The sequence below is a fragment of the Phoca vitulina genome, unplaced genomic scaffold (assembly GCF_004348235.1).
Source record: "Phoca vitulina isolate PV1807 unplaced genomic scaffold, GSC_HSeal_1.0 scaffold12, whole genome shotgun sequence".
In the NCBI taxonomy this organism is placed as follows: Eukaryota; Metazoa; Chordata; class Mammalia; order Carnivora; family Phocidae; genus Phoca; species Phoca vitulina.
Window position 1 is genome coordinate 30063286 of NW_022589715.1, and position 12449 is coordinate 30075734.

At 42.9% G+C, this 12449-nt stretch overlaps 1 pseudogene; it reads left to right on the plus strand.

Annotated features, from left to right (window-relative positions):
* LOC116636444 overlaps positions 1-1695 on the plus strand; it is a 6984-nt pseudogene extending 5289 nt beyond the window's left edge.
* The last annotated feature ends 10754 nt before the right edge of the window (positions 1696-12449 follow it).

A 12449-nucleotide genomic window follows, 5' to 3' on the forward strand; every position in this document is an offset into this window, starting at 1 on the left:
AACGTGGTGTTGTGATTTTTTTTTTTTCAAAAAGTTGTTTTTTTGTTTTTTTTCCATAATACATCCCCCTCCTCCACCACACCCCCCCCCCCCCCCCCCCCCCCCCCCCCCCCCCCGTCTCCCCTCCGACTGCTGTCCGGGATCCCGCCTACCGGCTTGGATGAACAAACGGACTGACTACTTAGATCGTGACAGCTAAAAGCCCTGGGACTTCAGTTCCTTTAAACCCTTCCTACTGGCAGGTGAGCTGCGCCTCGGCACTCCTGCCCACAGTGGTGTGACTCCCTGCTGATGGGGCAGCTCTGAGCTTACTTTGCTCTAGGACAGTGCAGGAGAGAACCAGGCACCTTTGCCAGGTCCTGGAGCAATAAGGACTCTCCATTTCAAAGGAATGGGTGAGGAGCAGGGTGGATCAATCTCGCTTCAAAGACTAAAAATAATCCAGTTTTGTAGATTTCTGAATGGTCTACAGGAAAAGAGGAGGAGAGGGTAGGATCTTTCCATCGGTCCAGCTGAACTTGTGCTGGTCAGGAAAGAGTTAAGCTGGGAGCCTCCATCCCAGGTTCTCTCCAACTTATCACTAGAGCTTACCACTCATCTCTTCCATAATAAAAATGTGATTAGTAGGAACCAGGTGGGGTTCTATCCCTCCGTCCCTCTGTTAAGAGGCAAGCCCCAGCAAGTGGAGATGCAAGGCAGCGCCCCTGAGCCCGTATTTTCAGCACACCTGAGCCTGGGCATTTGGCCTCTCTGGGCAGAGACCAATCTCTGGAAAGACTGTGGGGGTTGATTAAAAACGCCACCTCTTCCCCTAGATGGTTGCACAGCAAGGAGATAATAGAAAATGCCGTTAGCCTCCTTGAAAAAATCCAACTGATGTTCCAGGCTACTTACGGTCAGATGCAAGATGCCTCCTTTAGCCAAGATGGATTCCTCTCTTCCCTGGGTTTCCTTTCCTCCTGAACTGCAAATTCTCTCAGTAAGACAAGGACTCCTTACTGCACGGGATGCTCCTCCTCCCCTACTCAAATCTGGGTGTTTGTAAACCTGTCTGAATTCTTTCTGCAACAATGACTTCCTTCACGGACAAAGGTTAGAGGCATCCAGGAAGCCCCACTCGGTGGCTGGCACTGGGGAACGTCAGACCTTGACAGAGATTCTTTGCTGGACCAAACTTCAGTCAGGCTCCTGAAACTTTTCCTAGGCCCATCTGTCCACTTCCTTGTAAAACCCCGTTTTAGCAAAACCCCTGCTAAGTCAGTTTGACCAGAAACATGCCCCCAACCCACCCCAATATTTGCTCACCTCCCTCAGGTTCCTCATCCTCCACTACCCCCAAGTGATGTCTGTCTCCCTGGCCGGCCTTCAGCAAGAATCTTGGGACCTGGGGTTAGCCAGATGCCCCCTTACCCCTGATGTTTCCTCTTAGTAACTTTCCACCCACTGACCCCACCCCCCTCCTGGGCTACAAATTGCCACTTGGCCATGCTGTATTCCGAGTTGAACCCAATTCCCCCTACTGTACAACCCCACTGCGGTCGTCCTCAATAAAGTCTGCCTTACTGTTTTTAACAAGTGTCATTGAGTTTTTTCGCTTTTTCTTTAATAGCCTCCTCCTGGGTCCCTGGACTGGGCATCCTTCTTGGGAGCAGTAAACAAGGCATGAGGTTCTGCTCCATTGGATCCACGGAGTAAACAAGCCAGTTCCCTACAAACTAATTGTTCTTCAGTGCAAAGACTTGTGTGTGGAATGTGGCTCCACTAATTCATCCTTCACCACGGAAATCTCACTCAGCAGGGCATGTAGCTGTCACAGAGCCAATTTTTCTTTTCTTGGTGAATATGCACCCTCTCCCCTCCCTCCACTCCGCATTGGATTTAAAGGTATATCAAGGATCCCTCTCCTCTCAATCCAGGTGTTATTACTTAGTAGTAAGTAATAACAGGCCCTCATACACTGCAGAAACTTCAGCTTTTGCAGAGGGACAGATGTGAATAAGGGCAGTCCCATGCAGCTTCCGAAGGAGGTAAGAAGGCCAAGAGGTGGACCTGCAAAATTGTTCAGGTCCTGCTCCCTAAAATCCTAAAATGCATGGGGCGCCTAGGTGGCTCAGTCATTAAGTGTCTGCCTTCAGCTCAGGTCATGATCATAGGGTCCTGGGATGGAGCCCCGCATCGGGCTCTCTGCTTGGTGGGAAGCCTGCTTCTCCCTCTCCCTCTGCCCCTGCTTGTGTTCCCTCTCTCGCTGTGTCTCTCTCTGTCAAATAAATAAATAAAAATCTAAAAAATAATAAAAAATAAATCCTAAAATGCACTTCTTCGAATTACTTGTAAGAAAGAATATAAACAGTTAATGTCTTTTAAGGCATTATTCTCTGCCAGGCCCTGTGCTCAGCCTTTAAAAAGATCATCTCATTTTCTCCCCGCATTTACAGGGGCAGGGACTAAAGCTTTAACAGGGTCATGAAATGTTCCCCTGTCACGCAGCTGGTAAGAGGTGGAGCTGGGATTCGAACTCCAATCTGTCTCACTCCATGTGCAGAGCTCCTAACCCTGATCTCTAGAAGGACCCTTGTTGAGATGCCCAATGGTCTAGTGTGGCAAGTGTACAGAGAATAGACATTGGAAGACACGTTCTTGAGCCTCTTGGCCGCCTTTTTGTGTGATTGTGAGGAAGAGTACAGTCTCTCCGGGTGTCAGAGTCACAAAAAGGAAATAATGGTATGTGTTCGGCCTCCTTCACAAGAGTGGTTGGACAGGTTTGACTGCTAATCTCTAGAGGGAGGCAGAAAGGAGATAAGCAAGCTCACAAGAGGAAGTTACCAAGATTCCTCAGCCGTGCTTCTTAGAAAGTATGCCTTCTCCCCACTGAGCTCTCCCTCTCTAGCTGGTATCTGGAACACAGACCCTGCCCCCAGTCTTCCAGGGTTTCAGTAACTACCAGGGAGTCTGGAAAACAACAAACACAATGGGCCGCTTTTGGTGCCCAGGTCTCAAAGGCTTCATTTACATCTCATGTTTACACAGGATGGTTCAGGGTCTGGCAACTTAGCCATTTTCATTGAAATAGCCCCCAAAGCAGAAGAGAGGTCAATGTCTAAGGCAGGTCCTGAAAAGATCCCATAACAGGCACTAAACTTCTTTGAAGTTTGATCTTCAGTCGTCTCCCCTTATCTGTGGTTTCGGTTCCAGTTACTGCTGTCAGCTGTGGTCGGGAAGCAGCTGATCCTCCTTCTGACAAATAGGCCAGCGCCGCACACCACGCCCGGCGTCATCCCTCTCGCTTCATCTCACACGTAGGCAGTTTATCATCTGCCATCATCACAAGAAGAAGGGTGAGGACAGCACAGTAAGATATCGAGAGAGAGACCACATTTACATAACTTTTATTAGAGTATATTATTACAGTTGTCCTATTTTATCACTGTGAATCTCTTACTGTGCCTGATTTATAAATTAAACTTTATCATAGCTATGTACGTATAGGAAAAAACATCGTGTATATAGGGGTCAGGACTATCTGGGGTTTCAAGCATCCACTGGCGGTCTTAAATAAGGAGATATATGCAAAGTTTTCATTCTAGTCACATCCTGCCCGGTTTTTTTTCCCTTTTTAAAAATTTTTATTTAAATTCAGTTTAATTAACATATAGTGTATTATTAGTTTCAAAGGTAGAGTTTAGTGATTCATCAGTCTTATATAACACCCAGTACTCATTCCATCCCGTGCACTCCTTACTGCCCATCACCCAATTACTCCATCCTCCCACCAACCTCCCCTCCAGCGACCCTCAGTTTGTTTTCTAGAGTTCAGTGTCTCTATGGTTTGCCTCCTCTCAGCACTCATTTTATTTTTCCCTCCCTTCCCCTGTGTTCATCTCTTTTGCTTCTTAAATTCCACATATGAGTGAGATCAGATGGTATGTCTTTCTCTGACCAACTTATTTCGCTTAGCATAATACATTCTAGTTCCCTCCACATCATTGCAAATGCATGCCCATTTATTTTAACAACAACAAAAAAATACTTTGTATTACTTAGTCGCACTACTTATCTTTCCCCCTAAAACCTCACATAATCAATTATAGTTACTTACTGAGCACAGCACTAGTGTTATTGACCTTACCTCACTAAATACTCACAATTACCCTAATGAGCGGGTGCTGTGATCCCACCCACTTTATAGATGCATAACTAGTCCCTACTTCATTGCTGACAGCACCATGGAGACACGTTTCACCTCCAGCTTCTCCCCACTTGGGTGTTCTAGATGATTGCCCTCCCTTAATTAAGGTCAGATGAAAGAGTCTTTACCATTTTCATCTTTTTAAAATATAAAACTACATAGTAAATATTATGATAAACATAAATTCCTCAAACTATACGCTTTTCTAAGGCTGACAAGCCCTTCCCACCTTTCTGAAAATACCTAAAACAGAAATTTGCCTTGGGTGTTCTATTATTTCAGATAAAGACCCAGTTTAATGTGGTGATTAAGCTACTTAGACTCAAAGCATGGGCTCAGTAGTTACAAATCCCCACTAAGCCATTTCCCACTGATGTGATCTTGAGCTAATCATTGACTTTCTCAGCTTCAGTTACCCATAAATTGGGGATAATAATAGGACCTACCCATAGGGTTGTTAGGAGGATTCAATGAGCTAATACATATACAGCACCTGTCACAAAATAAGTAATTGATAAATGTCAAATGCTTTTCTTGTTAAAGAGATTTAGGGTGGAGATTGCTTTAAGCAACACCTTTTAGTCAATAGTGTCTAAAACCACATTTCTGAGGTTGGGGAAATGTTGTCATTGATTGCAGACTCATCTTCAGATATTAGAGCAGGTATACTGACCTTTGGCTGTGACAATGTGATCCCTGAGCAATGTCTTGGGTTCTGAGCAAGGGAGGGGGTGTGAGGTAAAGTCTACTGACTCTTGCAAGAGAACTGAATTTCTTTAGGAACCTGAAAGCCACTTGTAAGGGAAGAACGAATCCATGAGAGGACCAGTTAGCTAGCATGGGGCGATCCCTCTGAGACCATGTCAGCAATGAGCCTTGCTGGCTGCAGATCTAATGACATCACAGCCACCCTGCCCTGCTGGGAAGCAGCCCTAATCACCCTCAACCCCAGCTGAGCTGGCAGTAGCTGCTCCAACACTGGGCTTCCCCTCCTCCAGCCCCCACATTCTCATCTCTGCAGGATGAATAACTCATGAGAGGGGCCCTGCAGTCTTCACATCTATACATCCCTCCCTGGCACACAGTACATGCTCTGTAAATCTTTCCAGAATGAATTCATGGGAGGCTGTAAAATCCTCTCCCCTCTTCTCTAGGGCATATCTGTGTAACCAGGGCCCGTCCTATGGCCTATACATATATATGTCAAAACATGTGCCTTTCAGCCCTTGCAACCTTCCCATGCCAGAATGGTGGGTATGGCTGCCATTCAGCTAACTAAATGTCACCTCAAAGAGTCAGGTCATTCAGGCAGATCTTTATATTCTTTATGTTTTAACTGCATTAAGTACCTTGGTCTCCCTGGTATCATCTTTCCCAAACATTTCTTAAGCTGGACTGCGTAGGCCAATGAAAAAGCTGATCAATTTTATATTGATTCCATTAGCTTCGGTTTCTTGATCTAGTAACTAAATTGGGAGAAAGATGTGGAAGGGGGAACCTTTCTATAGCCTTCCAAACCCTGCCTGAAGAGAGGAGTTAGGAGCTGTGGTTCCTCTCCCATGCTCTCATCTGCGTGTGTGCTTGTCTCCCCACCCCAATCCTATATATGAAGATGGCAGAGAAGGAACATACCTGGATAAACTTAATAAGACTTTCTCTCCATGGACCTCATGGAGGCTGGATCCCCTACCCATAAATAGATTAGTCTGATGTCCTGGCAAGGACCCTAGGTTTATAATCATTGGCTCTACTTCTTGCTGGCTGTGACATTTTGGATAATCACTTAACCTCCTGAGGCCTCAATGTTTTATTTATAAAATCAAGAGCAGCCTAGGATGTTTTTAATGTTCTCTGTGACCCTAAAAGCTAGATAGCTCTATATAAACATGAGGAATAATTAGTTTCCTTGGAAAATGCCTTCCTTCTCCACAACATGAGCTGGTAGAGGTTCTGAGACCAAATGTCCCTTGGGAAAGAAAGAGGAGTGCTTGCAGATCACATTCAGAACAAAAGAGAGGCTGCACAACCCCAGATGTATCTTATTTAGGCAGAATATCTCCCAGAACCTTTGTGGAGACATGTGACTCTGAAAGTTGCCTTCCCATGGGAATGAATGGGAATTGTCCTGTAGACATAGCAATGGAAGCTTTGGCTTGAACTACTAATATATTAACTGATACATTACCTGGCCCTTTTAGAGGACAAATTATGTCAAGAATTGCCTAAAGAACTAATAGTACAACCTATGCTCTGTTGTCCAGGGTTATTTTGGGTCTTATAAACCATAAGCAATTAAAAAAAAATCAATGCTCTCAACAACTGAAAATCAATCAAGTTACTTAAGATCTCCCCCAATATATATAGCCACTGACTGGCTGTCCAGGAGTCTGGCTGTAGCACTTTGGGTCTTGTGCAGACACCAAACTACTTAGCCAGCAGACAAAAATACAGGGAGCTCCAATCTTCCAATCAAGAGACCATTAAAATGTAGGTCATAAATCTCTGGTTCTGCCACAGTTCACCAAGGACAACGTCTGGCAATCTTCCAGCCTTGCTAAAAGGTAGCTCTGCGAAGCTGGGTCCTATTTTTCTCCTTTCTCTCTTAGTTGTATCCTAAGATTGGGGTGCACAAGTATCCTCAGGGACCTTTTGTTTTCTTATCAGAAAGAGAATCTCTTTTCCCCAAAGGTACCTGGGAGGATTTTACCAGTTTAGTGCTTCAGCCTCAGTGTTAATCCTGAGAATGTTTTATCTCCAGGCTCTCTCTGCCTTTGGCCATGATCGGGCTCCTGAAGTTGCCCCTGTCGTGATTTACCTTCCTGGCTCCCGCAGCTTCACAGGGTTGAGGTCACTTCCTTCTAAGTTCTGGAGCCAGAGACCTAAGAACTGAATTTTCAGTCAGGGCCCTAAGTAAGAGATGACTGTTTAAATGATTAGCCCAGACAGTAGAAATATAAACATGAGGCTTGTTATACATCTGCTAGTGTTTCATGTAGTAATATGCCAGGCACAAAAAATCTAGCCCATTCACAAGTGGGTCAATCCATTTAAAAATTGCTGCCTAGGCAACAAAAGCTGAATTTGAGTCTCAACAATGAAATTAATTTCATAAATATTTGAATTCTATATGAAACCTAAGTTCAAAGAGAAATCACATTAATAAGAGTCCCTTTCTTAATGCTGTGAAAATTTTCTGTTCATTATATTTCATATAATTTCTGACTAATGCAACAATACATTAGTATTACTTTTAACTGACTTTACTGTTTCGAACCACTGAAAAGCATTTTAAAATTTTTAATAATTTGTTTAAAACACTGACTAGGGGCACCTGGGTGGCTCAGTCATTTAAGCGTCTGACTCTTGATTTCAGCTCGGGTCGTGATCTCAGGGTCTTGAGATCCAGCCCTGCCCCAGGCTCCCCGCTCAGCAGGGAGTTTGAGATTCTCTCTCCCCCTCTTCTCCTGCCAATCTCTCTAAAATAAATAAATAAATCTTTTTAAAAACTAAATTAAATTTTTAAAAAAAACACAAAAAAAAAACACTGACTAGGCCAAGCTGGTAATGTGGAAATGTGTTCTAGTGGGTGAGAAAGGGGAGGAAAGAGAGCAGAGGGGAGCAAGTTGAGAATTAAGCTGGGTGCATCTGCTATGGCTGCCATATAGGGTGATTGAGGAATAGCTGGCAAAGCTCTGTGAGTTGAAGAATATCTGCACAAAGCATGCAGATACTTGTCTATCTATCTATCTATCTATCTACCTATCCATAGAGAGAAGGAAATGGTAGAGATACAATGGTAAAGGTAATATAACCTCTCTGTGCCTTAGTCTCTTCATCTGTAAAATGGGGATAGTAATAGTACCTACCTAAGAGGACAATTGTAAGGGTTAAATGAATTAATAAATCTATGTAAGTCACTTTGAAGAAGCATATAGTAAACATTACATGTGTTCCTACTATTTTAAGTTTATTTAAATTTGGAGATCAACTTGAGAGGATATTTCATTCATTTCTAGTCAATGGAGTGACAACATGATGAGAAATCAGAGATGTTCAGAAGGTGGTAGATTTACAAGGTCATTTGGTCAATTAGTTGCCCTAGAAAAATATATTGACGTCTTAAGGGATCCCAGTACATCATTCCTTGGTGAGTCAGAAATTGGTCTTGGCGGACACCATCCACAAGCTTATGTTCTGGCATGGTGCCCACATCTTTGTCCCTACACAGTCAACACCCCAGAGAGCAGTGAATCAATGTCCTTATCCAGGCCAACCAACCCAGTTAGGAGCCATGTTAGGAATAATTTAAAAAAAAAACAAGAACAATCTGATGGAGGAGAGCTGCAAATAGAACTGTTAACCTTGACAGACATCCAGAGTGAGTTCTGTGGCTGGAAGCCATCACTCCATCTGTCTGATAAGTCATTGAAAAAAGTTCACCATTTTCAGTTCTTTAAAGATGAATGCCTATCAGCCCCAATGGCCCCAAATGTGTGCAGAAGCCCTAAGTCCCTGACTTCCCCTCTTGGCCAAGATGCCCCTTCTAAAAGTCATCTGAGGAAGTCACTTAACCACTCAGTTTCCTTATCTTGGAAAAGAAGAGAAGATTCAGTGCTTTAGTTCCTACGTGTCTCCATAGGGAGTTGATGGTAGCTGGGTAACTAACAGTCCTATTTAAAGTGTCCAGTGTTACAGAGACTAGCAAACTATGCCTGATTCATTCACTTTGGATTCATTGATGTTTTGGGAATTTGAGTAACTAGATAATGTGGAGGGTGGGCATCAGGTCTAGCCCTGTCTTTCATACCTCTGGGAATCTGGAGGTTTAAAAAGAAGGGAAAATCATGAATATATCCTTCCTAAAAGATGCTCTTCTCAAATATTACTGCTATCTTCTCATTCATGGACCTATTCATGGCATATTCTTGCTCATATACTGAAATATTCCATTTACTCTACTCGTGCACAGTAAGTAATTAGTGATGCTGCCACTGGAATCAGCCCTACTGGGAAACTATTGTAAGCCAAATCTTTCAAATTGTGAAGTCTCTGGGTGTGTTAAGAGGCACCCACCAATGCCTTCTTTACCACTCCAATTGGATGAGAGGTTAGCCAGAATGAGAGGATTTAAAGCAACTAAAATTAAAGCTAGAGAGGAACAGAACCGGAATCATCTTAGTGTCTGCTTTTTGGCTTTATTTACTTCCTGTTTGATCAAACAATGCTCAGGTTGACAGTGATTATGACTTTGTCATGCATCAGAGTCACCTGGAGAGCTTGTTAAAATATGCATTGCTGGACCCACCCTCATAATTTTGGATTCAGTAGGACAAATGAGGGACCCTGAAAATTGGCCTGTTTCCTATAGATTCACAGGAGGTGCTGATCCTGCTGGTCCAGGGATCACACTTAGAGAAACACTGGGTTGAAAGGTATATTCTTGCAGGTGAAAATCTTATGTTCTGTGTCTATTTAGGGTGAACAGCTGTCTCGGTCCTCCTGGAATTGAAAGGTTTCCTAGGATGCAGGACTTTTCAGTGTTAAATTGGGATAGCCCTGAGCAAACCAGGTTTTTGATCATCCTAAGAATAGAAGAGACGGTGACATCCCTAATCTTTTTACAGTTGGGACTAATTCAGCGGGCTACCTAGTTAGTTAAGAATTTACTAAGTCCCAGAGACTACATATGGGTACATTAGACACATTAAAACAAATTAAAACGCACAGTTGCAGTTCTTGTCCTCAAAGAATTTCCAGTCTGAGTTAGTCCTTCAGTCATTTATTCATTTGCTGACTCAACACATTTTTATTGACTGCCTACCTATGCTAAGCATCGGGGGTGGGGGTGCATCAGTGAATAAGACAGACATGGACTGTGCCCTCGTGGAGCTGGCTGGCTAATTGGGAAGACCTTGAACCTGGGTGAGCAAAGATGAAATGGAAATAATTCTCACCCTGAAGTGGAATATGGGACTCATTTGTGTTAATGTCCTAAGACTTTACAAAAGGAAACCGTATGTTACAATGATCATAATCACATCACCAGAATCTTGTGAAAAGTCCTGATTATGATCTCACATTCCCTGTTTTTGCATGCGGAGGGTAGGCCATGAAGCTAGAGGCCAGGAGAACTGAGGCTTAGCTCTGGTTTGGCTACAAACTTCTCTTTGACCTTGAAGGACTCATCAATGTCTTTGTTCCTCATTTTCCTCACACTATCACTGTAAGGATCAACTGCGATATTACTATGGAAACACTTTCAATATCAGCAAACTAATTTATCTGGAAGACAATTTATACGTAAAGAGACCACACAATTCTAACACCACAAATTCCCTGCTGCACCTAAACTGTTCAAACAGAACAATTTCCATGACCTGTAGTTCTTTTATGGAAACATTTTGGAAATAAAGAGCCTAGGTGAGTACAAGTTTTTCATTTTAGAGGATGGAACTTCCATAATTTAGAAATTCCCAAGGACAAATGGAAAATTCTTTGAAGACCAGGGGTTTAAATTTGTGCCACTCCATTTGAATTCAAATTTCTAATACCAGAGACTCTAACAAATACCTAAGTATCATTTGGAAAAAAATGACACATCTATTGTCACCTTTATTTTTTCATCTTAAGAAAAGAGTCCTCTTAATAAAGTTGAAAGATATTTTTTTTTAAGTTTTTTTAAGTCTTCCCTTTTTTTCCTCTGGGTATATGTATGTACAAACATCCTAGGGACACAAGGTATCTATCTGAATCACCTCATCCCTTGCTTACCAACAATTTAGTTGTTCCCATAGTCCTTAGATTAAGGATCAAATAACCCGAGGCTAATGATTCTCAATCCTGGCTGCTTTACCTGGGGAACTTAAAAAAGTTATAATCTATATCTGGTCCCTCCTCCTCCAACTGAATTAGAATTTTTGTGAGTAGGGCCTGGGTACTAAATTCTGTAAAAGCCACATGGTCTGGTTGCCTCTACAATCTCATCTGCCTGTGCCCTCTCTTCCCTGGTTCTACTCAGCGTCATTGGATACAGTCCAGGGCTTTCACACATGCTGTTCCCCTCTTAGCTTCAGCATTCGTCCCCTGACCAAATTGCTCCAATGTATAGTCTCCTAGCGCCAGAGCCTGGCCTCCTTAGCATGTGTCACAGTTGCATTGTACATTCATTTGTAAGATCCTTGGATTAATATCCACCTCCCCCCATGGGCTCTGAGTTCCTTGAGATCAGAGGCCCATTGGTTTCTATTTACTGTTGTGTCTTTCCCAGCTCCAGTGAAGGGCCTGACAAATAAGAGGTACTCAATATTTATATTGAATGCAGGAAACAAATGACAGGATGGGATATGATCCAATATTTTGTGTCACAGGTTTTAAGAGATCAGAAAAATATATGTTTTAACAGATGTTGGCGAGGATGAAGAGAAAGGGGAACCCTCTTACAGTGTTGGTGGGAATGCAAACTGGTGCAGCCACTCTGGAAAACAGTATGGAGGTTCCTCAAAAAGTTAAAAATAGAGATACCCTATGACCCAGCAATTGCACTGCTAGGCATTTATCCAAAGGATACAAACATAGTGATTCAAAGGGGCACATGCACTCCAATGTTTATAGCAGCAATGTCCACAATAGCCAAACTCTGAGAAGAGCCCAGATGTCCATCAACCAATGAATGGATAAAGAAGATGTGGTATATATACACACACACACACACACACACACACACACACACACATATAATGGAATACTACTCAGCCATCATCAAAAAAATGAAATCGTACCATTTGCAACAACATGGATGGAACTAGAGGGTATTATGCTAAGCGAAATAAGTCAATCAGAGAAAGACATACCATATGATCTCACTGATATGTGGAATTTAGGAAACAAAAGAGATGAACATAGGGGAAGGGAGGGAAAAATAAAACAAGATGAAATCAGAGAGGGAGACAAACCATAAGAAACTCTTAATCATAGAAAACAAACTGAGGGTTGCTGGAGAGGGGTGATGGGGTAACTGGGTGATGGGCTTTCAGGAGGACACGTGATATAATGAACAATGGGTATTATATGCAACTGATAAATCACTAAACTCTACCTCTGAAACTAATAATACAGGATATGTTACTAATTTATTTTTTTATTTTTTTAAGATTTTATTTATTTATTTGAGAGAGATAGCGAAGAGGGAGCATGAGCAGGTGGGGGGGCAGGGAGAGGGAGAGGCAGACCCCCAGTTGAGCAGGGAGCCTGACTTGGGACTCGA